Source organism: Heptranchias perlo, chromosome 12, assembly GCF_035084215.1.
Source record: "Heptranchias perlo isolate sHepPer1 chromosome 12, sHepPer1.hap1, whole genome shotgun sequence".
NCBI lineage: Eukaryota > Metazoa > Chordata > Chondrichthyes > Hexanchiformes > Hexanchidae > Heptranchias > Heptranchias perlo.
The window spans coordinates 34,949,446-34,962,437 of NC_090336.1; the positions used below are offsets into that span (position 1 = coordinate 34,949,446).

The following is a 12,992-nucleotide window of genomic DNA, read 5'->3' on the forward strand; positions in this document are numbered from 1 at the left end:
GTGGCAAGTGAAAACCATCACAAGCATTTCTTTAAATCAACTAACAAATGCTGGAATATACTTGAACTTTAACTCTCTGATTAAAAAAAAAGTTTCCAACTCCCCCTAGAAAAAAATATAATGTATTACATGAAATACAATGCATAGGTGAGACGGTTAAAGTATTTCAGATGATATCTCAAGCTATGAAAGCAATGCTCGAACAGTTTATAACCTGAACCCCAAATTAAATTATTTTATTGTAATCAGTCTTCCCCACGTTTTATTTTTGAATACATTTAGTAGTGTTATTTTTCAAGTAAAGAATTTAGGTAAGATTAATTATGTTGCAGACAATACCTGACATCATAACAACAAGATTTCAGGATTTAATCTGTGAAAGATATTAGCGAGAAATAAAACTGCTCTCTATGTTATAATAGTCTGCAGCCTTGCTTTCGCATGACAGTCGTCAAACATGATCAAAGAATCTCTGTTCTTATAAAATTACTGGCGGAGCTTCCATTGCATAGTCTGTGGTCTGGAGCAAAGATGTGATGTTTAATTGTTAACCTGGCCTTACACTTTAAGGCCACTTCTCAAGTACTCCCTGTAGGAAAGTAGCTTAAATAGTCAAATGCTGGGCATTGTCGTTCTTGTAACATTATGGGGGTCAATCAGATGGCAATTGTAATTGCTTGTAAATTCCTGCTCCAGGTCAGGAGATCCTATTATGAAATTAATAGTTTTCTCTTTTTTAAGATTGTTTTGCATCTGTAAAAAAGTGTGACACTTTGAAATGTGACATCTGGAGTAGTCTCAACAGTAGCTCAATGCCACACGTTTATAAACACTATTAGCACCATTCACAGATAAATAAATTTTAAAATTTATCACTATTCTTACTTGTAAATTTCTTTCTATGCCACTTCCACTACATAATTATTTCTATCTCCCTGTTTTCTACTTTTTGTCTCTTTGTAAATGGTTCTGGCACTTTCATTGTCATCTTTGTATCTCTCTGCCTCTGACTTATCACTCTTTCTCTCTTCCTGTTTCTGCAAGTCTTTCTTTCTCTGTCTCTCCTCTTTTCTTTTAGTCTCCCATTACCTCTGTGTGTTTATTTTTAAAATTTTATTCTTGGGATTATAGGGGACGCTGGCAAACTCACATTTATTGCCCATCCCTAGTTGGCCTGATATGGGCCTTCTCCTTGAATAGCTGCTTTCCTTGTGGTGTTAGTGTTCCCGTGATGGTGTTTGGTAGGGAATTCCTAATGACAATAAAGAAACAACAGTAAAAGTCCAAGTCAAGATGGAGTGTGACTTGGAAGAGAACTTGAAGGTGATAATGTTCCCATGAAAGATTGCAGGACTGGAAAATGCTGTTGAAGTAAGCATGGAAAATTACTGCAGTACATCCTATAGATAGGAAATACTGCTGCAACAATGCATTGGTGGTGGATGGGGTAGGGCTCCAATCAAGCAGTTTAATAATAACTTTTTTTTCTCATTTCTCAGTTGTGTCATGTGTCTAATCCTCCCTCTCATCTGACTTCAGTCCCCTTAAAGGGTCTTATCCATTATCTATATCCTTTGAGCCTCTGATCTCCTCCTCACTCCCCATGCCTCCTATAGCCAGAGTCATGTGCTTCCAACTATCCCCTCCTGTCAACATCACATACTTTTGAACCCCTCCTTCTTCCCTCCTCTTTTATGTCAAATCGTCTGTCCCAGCCAGTCCATGTATGCCCAAGTCCCTAATGCATTATTGTCCAAGTCCAACCTACTGCACAGCACCTAATGGAAAGCAGAATTGCTCAATTAGAGCTTTAGGAAACTCTACTTCATCTGAATTATCCCAACCTCTTCACACTATGAGCATGATTTTAGCCTGGAAAAACGGGTGGGTTGGGGGCGAGAAGGCAGTAACAATTGCAAAAATCTAAAACCCGCCCCCAACCCACCCATTTCCGGTTTTCAGGGGGGGCGGGACGAGGGGCGGGCAACTAACCCGCTCTCAGGAGGCGGGTCAGGCATTAAAAACTTTTAAGGAGGCTGCAGGCCTCCATTTTCATAGCTTTTTTGATTTTAGCCCCTGGGGGGCCAGGATTCCCAGGCCTTCTACTTCATGCCACATGAGAGGAGGAAAGAAGGGCCGAAACTGTAGATAAGTGCCTTTATAGCACAGCTTGTGGGCCCGGAGCAGCAGGAGTGCTCCCCCCCAGGCCCAACAAGCCTACCTGCAGCAACCTTCCCCTCAGTGTCTGACCCCTTCCATGATCTCTGACCCTACCACGATCTCCGACCCCCGTCCGACAATCTTCCACCCGCCTATGATCTCCAAACCCCTCCACAATCTCCGACCACCCCCCACGATCTCCAACTCCCCTACGATCTCCGACCCCACGATGACCCACAACCCCCCGATGACTGACCCGCCCGATGACTAACAACACCCCGATGTCTGACCCCCCCCTGTGACCCCCGACCCCCCCCCCCAGATGACCCCCACTCCCAATCTAACACTTACCTGATCGCTTCCTCTTCCTGGCTCTTCTCCCATCCAACTGAGAGCCAGCTTGTCAATCAGGCTGATCTGTCGGGCGGGAAACCAGCAAAAAAGAAAAAAAGAAAAAAAAACAACGTCTTTATGTCAAAATCGTAAGGACATCTGGGAAACCCGTACTTCCGGGTTTCCTGTCAGGAATTCCAGCCTCCTGCCCCCTTCCCGGGCTAAAATCATGCCCTATGTAATTGGTTTGGTACCTGGGCAACATTGTGGTAGAGAGCTATATTTTTCCAGGTATTCAAATAAGATATGTTTCCAAGATTTTCAATCATTTGGACTTGGGCTTATGTAGTCAATTCAACTGTGCTTCTTACATTTAGCAGCCCATTCATATTGCTGATTTAACATCTGATGCATCCATCCATCTATTGTAAAAGGGCAGTCCTGACAAAAGGTCATAGAACTGAAATGTTAACTCTGTCTCTCTCTCCACAGATGCTGGCTGACCTGCTGAGTATTTCCAGCATTTTCTGTTTTTATTTCAGATTTCCAGCATCTGCAGTTTTTTGCTTTTGTTGCATTGTAAAAGGCTTCTTGCTTTAACTTGTCACTTCAACCTCAAGAGCAACTGAGCAAAAAATGTGAAAGATAATTATCCCGTTTATAATAATGGTAAAACAGAATTGTGCTCTTGATGGCAATACTACTTTTGATGTAAATACTGCAAACTTGTATTTGCTGCACACAATACTACTTTACTGCACAATAATTAAAGCAGCAATTATTAAAAATAGGATTTGATCAAATTAGTTAAACTAGAATTTTAAACAATTTCTTTATGGGATAAACATTTGTATTATGGAGGTACTTATACACACACCTTATTTATATTAATGGCTTTAAAAACAATTTTAATGACATAAGCTCTTGGAGTACTTCCCATTTCCTGTTGTCTCAAGATGTGAGCTGGGAGTTAAAGGGGACAAGCTCTGTCCTGTAGCCAGTGGATCCTTTCATGTTTCCAAGTGCAAGCAACAAAGATTTCTTTCTTTCTTTTATGAGATAGAACTGGTCCCAGCATCTCAAGTCTCTCCTCATTGCATTATCTGCCTTTATCTACCTACATTCATGCTTTCAAGAAATTATACATTTTTTACCTCTAGATCTCTTTTCCTCTATCCCCACAGGGTATTATGCATCTGAGGCACTGGACTGCATTCTATGATAGCAATGGTATCCGGCTCTGCTCTGTTTCTGCTTCATCAATAATGGCAACAATAACAACTTACACTTTTTGTGCCTCTTAAGTAATAAAACATCACAAAAGTGGAAAATAACCAGAGACTAGGAAATGGAGGAAGAAATATAAGGGAGGTGACTGAAAGCAAGATTGAAGGGATAAATTTTGAGGAGGCATTTGAAGGAGGGGAGCGAGGTAGCAAATGGCAGGGCTTAGATAAAAGGACTGAATAAAATGGAGAACTGAAACAGCTGAAGGCTCTACAATCAAAGGTGGAATGAACAGAAGGTGGGAACTAAAAGAGGCTATAATCAAAAGAGCAGAAGTCATGCACAGTAACGATGGGCTGATTGAGGTTTGCAGAGGTAGTGAAGACGAGGACAAGGACTTTGAAACTGATGTGTTGATGAAAAGTGACCAGTGAAGGTTGGCGACCAGCGGAGTCATCACATCTGGAGGTGACAAAGGCATGGCAGTGGAAGTAATGTAAGAGTGGAGATGGGCAATGTTCTGAAGGCGGAAATAGATTGTTTTGGATATGGGTTTGAAGCTCAGCTCAGAGTCAAATAGGACACAAAGATTGCACACCATCGGGTTCCACTTCTAGGAGCTGCCAAGGATAGGGAATTAGATGCTAAGGTGCAGAGTTGTAGACAAAAGCCGAACACAATGACTTTGGTCTTGCTGATGTTGAGTTGGAAATTTTTGCTCAACCAGGATTAGGTGGTCTGACAGAACAGTGGTAGCTGAGAAACTAAGAGTGGTAGCAGAGAGATACAGCTAGACAGACAAGGTAATGGCACCCTCCTCTGAGGAATTAGCCATGATTTGGGATGTGATGAATCATCTATGTTGATATGGAAGTATGCTTTGTGAATTTGTGACAAAATTCTGTCATGACCACTGCATAAGAAATTGAACTATGTTTGCTTACCAAACTTTAAGGAATTCAGATAAATATGAAAAACAAAAATTATATATGTTTAATATACTATGTACTATTTTTGGCATCGGTCAAATTAGCTTAAATTATATTCTTAAGCGATAATGCTATGATATATTATGTAACACAAAATATAAATTTACCAGAAGCGATGATGTTATCTCCAATCTCATAGCCACAAACTGCATCCAAAAAAGAGACAGAGGAACAAATCATTGAGCACATAATTAGAAACACTCCAGTTGAAAGAACCACTCAGTAATAGAGTTTTTAGTTTGAGAATATTATCATGCAGATGGTGAATCAAGTAAATGAGAATATGTTGAGTCACAAGAAAAAAAACTAAATTTTTTGTATTTCAGAAACAACCTAGAAATACAATACCTGCAAGAATATAAAGGGAAACTGGTATCGTCAATCGTTACCCTCCTGAGTTTCAGTGACTTCAGGATAACCAAGATCCAATTAACTATTTTGAGAGTTTAAGGACTTGAAACCACTAACAGATCTACAACTCTTCCAACTCTTCAAAATGTTTTGGATGGCACTCCATGTGATTGGATAAACATAGGTAAAGTTATGACCTGGACTGAAGTTCAAGAATGTCTATGTAGCATTGTACCTGGATGAATCAGCTGAGAGAATAAGAACTCACAAGGAAAAAGGAAATGAAAGTAGAAGGGATTTCCTTTCAATTAAACTTTATGACAGCAGTATCCTAATTCTCATATTAATGAGTGGAAAATGGTTACTTGAATGTAAATATAACTAAATATCTAAAACTACTATCATTTACATAAAATGTAAGAAAATGGGCAAACTTGGCAAAGTGGTCAAGTTTTGTTTCAAAAATGCAGCAGGACCACCACAGGTTCATCTCAGTATTTGGCTGCAAGTGAATACAGATAACTGAAAGAGGATTTAGAGATTGTAATTGAATTTTGGGGATGATGTAACTAACAAGCCCCTCAACTTTTGCCCTCACTACATATGGTGTAATTTAAACTTTTGGACTGGATGACTGGCTTTTATCTACTTCCACCCAATCAGTTTCCTCTAATTAATTTAATTTGCATATGTATTTTAATTTATGGCCCGGAATTCTGTGGAAACTTGTGCCATAGTAATAGCACATCAACGCATGCACCATTATTCCAGTGTAGAATTTCTAGGAAATAATGATGTAACTGAGTAATGCCATTATTTATGCTGCACCATAATTTCCTGGGACTTTTGCGCCACTCCACTGGTATCCTCACCGAAAAGGAGAAAAGTTCAGTATCATAGCTCTGCCCACCATTGCAGTCAGTGACGATTCCGAATTTCCTGGATTTATGCCCGTTTTCTCACCCTAGCCATTTGGACTGAAAAATAATGGTGCAGGTGTCATGATATTGATGAGATTTATGGCCCTCATGACTCTCAGCCTGGGAGAACAACAAAGGGACCATTAAAGCTGTGGAGACTCATCCATGCAGTCTGGAAATTGTTTTCAGATTTTCTTTACTGGTTCTCTCAGTTTTGGCATCCAAAGTCCTGCGAGTGTCTGAAGGCAATACTTTCAGGACCCCACCTTTCTCTACACATTAAGGTGAAAGGATTACAATGACCAATCCACTGGGCATTTTCCTGTTCTTGATTACCATGGAAGACCTGGAGGAGGATCAGAGGGAGGAGGCACAGCACCTGAAGCAAAATGGCACCATGCTGGAAACTGCACCGAACTCATTACTACCTCCCCCTCTCCGGCTCCCCCAGTGTCATTCGAGGCAATGTCGGAGGAGCTGTGCGTGCTCTACCTCCCTCAGGGCCTTTCATTTGGAATGAAGGTTAACGCCAGTCATTTCTACTGTTCTGGTTCCATTCAATCGGGCCAGACCTCTGTAATATTAGCCAACAGGTGACAGATGCCCTCTTCCATAGGGTATCCAACTTCATTAAATATGACCGGTCTCATCTCTGCCCTACCTATTCGAGGAGAGTCCTCTGGTCCTTATCCCTGAAATTCATGTCCTTTTTCTTTACCTCTTCCTGACTGTGACGTATCTGTGGAACAGGGGATGTGCAGACACTGGAAATTACTTTTTAGTGTTTTACAACATTTTTAACTAAAATTACCTTTTTAAAATTGATTTAAAATGATTTCAGAACAGTCAGCTCACTTACCTCCCAATGCCAAGCCTCACTCTCAGCTTTTTATAATGCCATGTTGTAGGTCCGTGGGGTAAGCCATTGCCTGCACTGCAAACAAGGTCCCTGATTTGTCACTGAACTTGCTGTGTTCTAGTCGAATTGACTTTCCAGGAAATTTTGGTGTAAGTATAGTGCGAGAACATCTGAGAGTGCAACTGCCTGATTTACGGTGTGCTTCCTATATCGCACAGTTACAGGAAATTCCAGGCCAATATATTTTACTGATTCATTCTACCTTTTGATAGAACAATTTTTCTTTAAGTAGTACTGTATTGAGTCATCGGGAAATTTTTTGTCATTTGCCTAATTGGTGTATGCAAATTGGGCAAAAATAGCATAATTGGGGTTATCCCTATTAGAATAACAAATATCCTCCCAAGTTTGTGAAGATGGGACTTAGAGTTTTTGAATTATTAATGGAGATGTGGAAAATAATTATAATATTATCCTTGTTACATAGGCAAAGCAACAAGCAGAGAAGGTGGTAGTTTACAATCCTCTGATAAATGATAGATTTATACAATCTCATACAATCAAAAGCAGTTGATCTTCAGTGTGTTGGTTTATGTTTGTTACTGCAGAAATGTTCAGGAAATGACCTCATTGTAGCTATCATGCACCACCAAACTAAGGTGACAAAACTGGTGAGCAGGATGCAATGTAAAGATGAATACAATCAATGGAACAAGCAACTAATATTTTGCCATTAATATAAAAGTGCACTGGGAGTCTTAGAAAAAAATCTTCAGTTACTGATCTGGGACTAGTGTGCCCTGGAAACTACAAGTTCTGGCAATAACGGCACAGGTCCAGATAGCCACAGCAAACCTATTGTTGTTCATCTTTAAAAATTACTTTTTTATTTTCACATTTGTTATCTTTTATATCACATGCTAGGCAGTTTTTAAACTTTGTATTTAACACTCCAGTTACAATGCATGCCTGCCATTGATTGCACAGCTCAAGTCAGCAGCAAATGTGCAATGTTATCAGATATTTTTAAACTTTTTTTTAAACTTTCCTGGAGTGCTCAAGTTAAGGCTGCTTTGTGCTAGACTATTTAAGTACAAATGCAGGTACTTTTGACAGCACCCCCCAATATCAAGGATACAACCTCTAGTATTCCAGTGGTAGCACTGACCCAGATTTTCATGCATTTAGTGATCTGCCCTTGAGTCTGATGCCTCTGTTCCGAGCCCACTAAACACACTGAGCTGGTTCTTTGTATTTGGGTGATTCCATCACAGTCATACATTCAGATGCATGGAACCTGTTTTGTGTTGCTAGAAACGGCACACCATGCACTGGAGAGCTTGGAAATCTGATGCAAAAGTTGTTTCTTCTTTGTATTGAATTATTTTATGGGCTTCACACATGCATATCTCCCATAGCTCCATATTGACAGCAACCTCCAATGGGCCCATAGAGAGTGGTGCCATAATATAAATGAGGGAGACTTTGGCTCTCCCAAAACCGTATATAAAAAAGAACTATAATATAAAAGCACCAGTAAAATAAACCATTGCACTTGCCTTCTGAGGCAGATAGCACCACCAAAGGCAGTGGCTTCCACCTACAACTCTGATGGCAAAGCCACCTTTGCCTGCAAGATATAGGTGGCAAAGAAACACATCCCCTACCAAGTGGAGCAGCTGAAGCACTTCTGCTCAGCTGTTGCAGCACAGTTCCCTTGTACCCAGGAGTGAAAGTAAAGTTTTTTTTTCATTTGTGCAGGTGGGAGTCACAGCACAGTTATTTTAAACTGCTTCCTTTAAAAAAAAGTTGTTTACGGTATTTTTGCATCAGTAACTTTTAGAATGGGCGGGGAAACTCCATAGAAATGGCTGATATGAAACCACTTCAGAGAGGAGCAAGAGCGCTTCAGCCAATCACCACATATTTTGCTGCCTTGCCTACTTTCAAAGCACCTTATAACGTAGGGAAGGTGGTTTTAGCAGCAACAGAGCTGGAAACCAGATCAGCAGAGCATTTCCTGAAGTGAGTCCGCAACATAAAAGTGAACTTTTTGCTAGTTTTGTCAGGTTGCTATCTGGTGACACCCAGTGGCAGGAATCTAATACTACACTCACATAATACAATTTATTGGCCCATTGCACTAAAAAAGGATTCTTTTCTGTTACAATCTGCCAACCCAAAAATGACCTGTTTATTCCTACTCTCTATTTTCTGTCCATTTCCTCAATCCCCAATCCTATGAGCCCTAATCTTGTGTAACCACCTCTTGTGGCACCTTATCAAAAACCTTTTGAAAATCCAAATATACTACATCCACTGGTTCCCCCTTATCCCCTTATCTACCCTGCTAGTTACTCCCTCAAAAAACTCTAATAGATTTGTCAAACACGATTTCCCTTCCATAAAACCACGTTGACTCTGCCTAATCATATTATGATTTTCTAAGTGCCGTTACTACGTCCTTGATAATAGATTCTAGCATTTTCCCGACGACTGATGTCAGGCTAACTGGTCTGTAGTTCCCTATTTTCTCTCTCCCTCCTTTCTTGAATAGCGGGGTTACATTTGCTACCTTCCAATCCACAGGGACTGTTCTAGAACCGAGGAAATTCTGGAAGATCAAAACCAATGCATCCACTATCTCTGCAGCCACCTCTTTTAGAACCCAAGAATGTAGGCCATGAGGTCCAAGGGATCTGTCAGCTTTTAGTCCCATTAATATCTCCAGTTTTTACATTTCTTGCTAGTTTATTCTCATAATCAATTTTCTCTCTATCAATTTTTTGGTAATTCAAGCAGCTTTTTTAAATGCGATGAGGGTTTCTGCCATTACCATCCTTCCAGGCAGTGAGTTCCAGACCCCTACCACCCACGGCGTGAAAAAGATTTTCCTCAGCTTCCATCTAATCCTTCTACCAATTACTTTAAATCTATGCCCCCCTGGTTACTGACCCATCTGCTAAGGGAAATAGGTCCTTCCTAGCCACTCTATCTAGGCCCATCAAAATTTAATGCTCCTCCATTAAATCTCCCCTTAGCCTCCTTTGTTCCAAAGAAAACAACCCCAACCTATCCAATCTTTCCTCATTGCTAAAATTCTCCAGTCCTGGCAACATCCTCGTAAATCTCCTCTATACCCTATACTCTAGTGCAATCACATCTTTTCTCTAATGTGGTGATCAGAACTGAACGTAGTACTCAAGCTGTGGCCTAAATAGTGTTTTATACAGTTCTAACATAACCTCCTTGCTCTTATATTCTATGCCTCAGCTAAGAAAGGAAAGTATCCTGTATGCCTTCTTAACCACCTTATCAACCTGTCCTGCTACCTTCAGGGATCTGTGGACATGCATTCCAAGGTTTCTCTGTTCCTCTACACCTCTCAGGATCCTCCCATTTATTGTGTATTCGCTTGCCTTGTTTGCCCTCCCCAAATGCATTACCTCACATTTCTCTGGATTGAATTCCATTTGCCAGTTTTCTGCCCACCTGACCAGTCCATTGACATCTTCCATGGTACTATGATTCAATCCTTTGCTGATTTCTAAAACCCTCCTAATCCTCAGGCTTACTACTCTTTTTGACAACATTGTAAGCCCCATCTTTTAGTCTAATACTATCCTTAACTTCTCTGATTAGCCAGGTTGGACCACTTTTCCCGAAGAGTTTTTATTCCTCAAGGGAATGTATATTTGTTGAGAATTATGAATTATTTCTTTAAATGTTCGCCATTGTTCATCTACCACCATATCTTTTAATCTAATTTCCTAATCTACCTTAGCCAACTCGCCCCTCACACCTACATAATTGGCCTTGTTTAAATTTAAGACCCTAGTTTCGAACTTAACTACATCACTCCCAAACTCAATATGAAATTCTATCATATTATGATCACTCTACCCCAGAAGACCCTTTATTATAAAATTATTAATTAATCCTGTCTCATTACACAATAGCCTGTCCCCTAGTTGGTTCCTCAATGTATTGTTCTAGAAAACTGTTTCAAAAGCATTCCAAGAACTCGTCCTCCAAACTACTTTTGCCAATTTGGTTTGCCCAGTCTATATGAAGATTAAAGTCCCCCATGATTATTGCATTACCCTTGCTATATGCTCCTCTAATTTCTTGACTTATACTCTGTCCAACATTATAACTACTGTTAGGGGGCCTATAAACTACTCTCACCACTGTTTTCTGTCCCTTGTTATTTCTTAGCTCCACCCATACTGATCCTATATCCTGATTTTCTGAGTTAAGATCCTTTCTCACTACTGTCTTTATTTCATCCTTTATTAACAGGGCTATCTGCCCTCCCCCCTCCCCCACTCCTTTCCATGAATATTAAAAGTCAGGGAGGGGATAGCAAAGGCACTATTACATGTATATAAAAATTCATTAGGCACAGGAATAGTGCCTGAGGACTGATGCACAATTGATGTTATTCCTATATTTATAAAGGGAGATAGAGCAAGTCCAGAGAACTAGAGACCAGTTAGTTTAACGTCGGTAGTAAGAAAAATAATGGAATCTTAACTCAAAGATGTAATAGAAAGACATCTAGAGAATGAAAATACAATAAACAATAGTCAGCACGGATTTCAGAAGGGAAAGTCATGTTTGACCAACCTTCTTTGAAGAAGTAACAGAAAGGGTAGACAAAGGTAATGCAGTAAATGTAATATATTTGGATTTTCAAAAGGCCTTCAATAAGGTACTGCATTGCAGTCTCATGGCTAAGGGCAGAGCATGTGGAGTCAGGGGACAGGTAGTGGAATGGAAAACAAGCTGGCTACAAAACAGAGAAAAGAGTAGATGTTAAGGGTAGCAACACAGACTGGCAAAAGGTGGGAAGTGGTGTTCCACAGGGATCAGTGCTGGGACCTCTGTTGGTCACAATTTACATCAACGATTTGGATTCAGGAATCGGAAGAACAATTTCAAAATTTGCGGACGACACCAAATTGGGGTGTAGTTAATACAAAGAAAGATTGCGTCAAAATACAAAAAGGCATTAATAAACTTGCAGAATGGGCGTGTAATTGGCAAATGAATTTCAATTTGGATAAGTGTGAGGTGGTGTATTTTGGTAGGAAGAAGAAGGAATCCACATAATAATTGGATAATAAGAGTCTAAACAGGGTAGAGGAGCAAAGGGATCTGGGGTGCATACGCACAAATCATTAAAAGTTGCGAAGCAGGTTAATAAGGCCATAAAAAAGGCAAATCAAGCAATAGGATTCATTTCTAGAAGGACAGAATTGAAAAGCAAAGATGTTATGTTAAACTTTTATAGAACCTTGGTTAGACCAAACTTGGAGTAGTGTGCACAGTTCTGGTCTCCATTATATAGAAAGGATATAGAGGCATTGGAGAGGGTGCAAAAAAGATTCACAAGGATGATACCAGAACTGAGAGGATATCTTTATCAGGAAAGGCTGAATAGGCTTGGGTTCCTTTCTCTAGAAAAGAGAAGACTGAGGGGTGACCTGATAGAGGTCTTTAAGATTGGCATCCCATCCACCATCCTAAACATTCACTCCCTTCACCACCAGCACACTGTGGCTGCAGTGTGTACCATCCACAGGATGCACTGCAGCAACTCGCCAAGGCTTCTTCGACAGCACCTCCCAAACCCACGACCTCTACAACCTAGAAGGACAAAGGCAGCAGGCACACGGGAACAACACCACCTACATGTTCCCCTCCAAGTCACACAACATCCCGACTTGGAAATATATCGCCGTTCCTTCATCATCGCTGGGTCAAAATTCTGGAACTCCCTACCTAACAGCACTGTGGGAGAACCTTCACCACACGAACTGCAGCGGTTCAAGAAGGCGGCTCACCACTACCTTCTCAAGGGCAATTAGGGATGGGCAATATATGCTGGCCTTGCCAGCGACGCCCACACCCCATGAATAAATAAAAAAAGATAATGATAGGGTAGACGTAGAGAAAATGTTTCTATTTGTGGCAGAGTCCAAAACTAGAGTTCACCAATATAAGATAGTTACTAATAAATCCAACAGGGATTTCAGGAGAAACTTCTTTACCCAACGAGTGGTAAGAATGTGGAAAGCGCTTCCACAGGGAGTAGCTGAGACAAATAACATAGATGCATTTAAGGGGAAGCTAGATAAATACAAGGGA

At 40.5% G+C, this 12,992-nt stretch overlaps 2 protein-coding genes across 7 annotated transcripts in view; one reads left to right on the plus strand and one right to left on the minus strand.

The window, feature by feature from the left end:
- The window catches only part of rpl27a (ribosomal protein L27a), a 290,041-nt gene that overhangs the window by 249,890 nt on the left and 27,159 nt on the right, over positions 1-12,992 (plus strand). The window lies entirely within an intron of this gene.
- The window catches only part of trim66 (tripartite motif containing 66), a 243,877-nt gene that overhangs the window by 213,860 nt on the left and 17,025 nt on the right, over positions 1-12,992 (minus strand). Inside the window, exons 1-4 of one of the 6 annotated variants that reach the window (XM_067993930.1) lie at positions 6,840-7,018; positions 6,642-6,719; positions 4,817-4,855; positions 2,512-2,577 (exon numbers count right to left, since the gene is read on the minus strand). The exons of 3 other annotated variants lie outside the window; for them this stretch is intronic. The gene's annotated coding sequence lies outside the window, so the exon portion shown is untranslated. Of the gene's footprint in view, positions 1-2,511; positions 2,578-4,816; positions 4,856-6,641; positions 6,720-6,839; positions 7,019-12,992 lie in introns of those variants that run through there. 2 more of the 6 variants (XM_067993931.1, XM_067993932.1) reach the window with 2 other exon arrangements.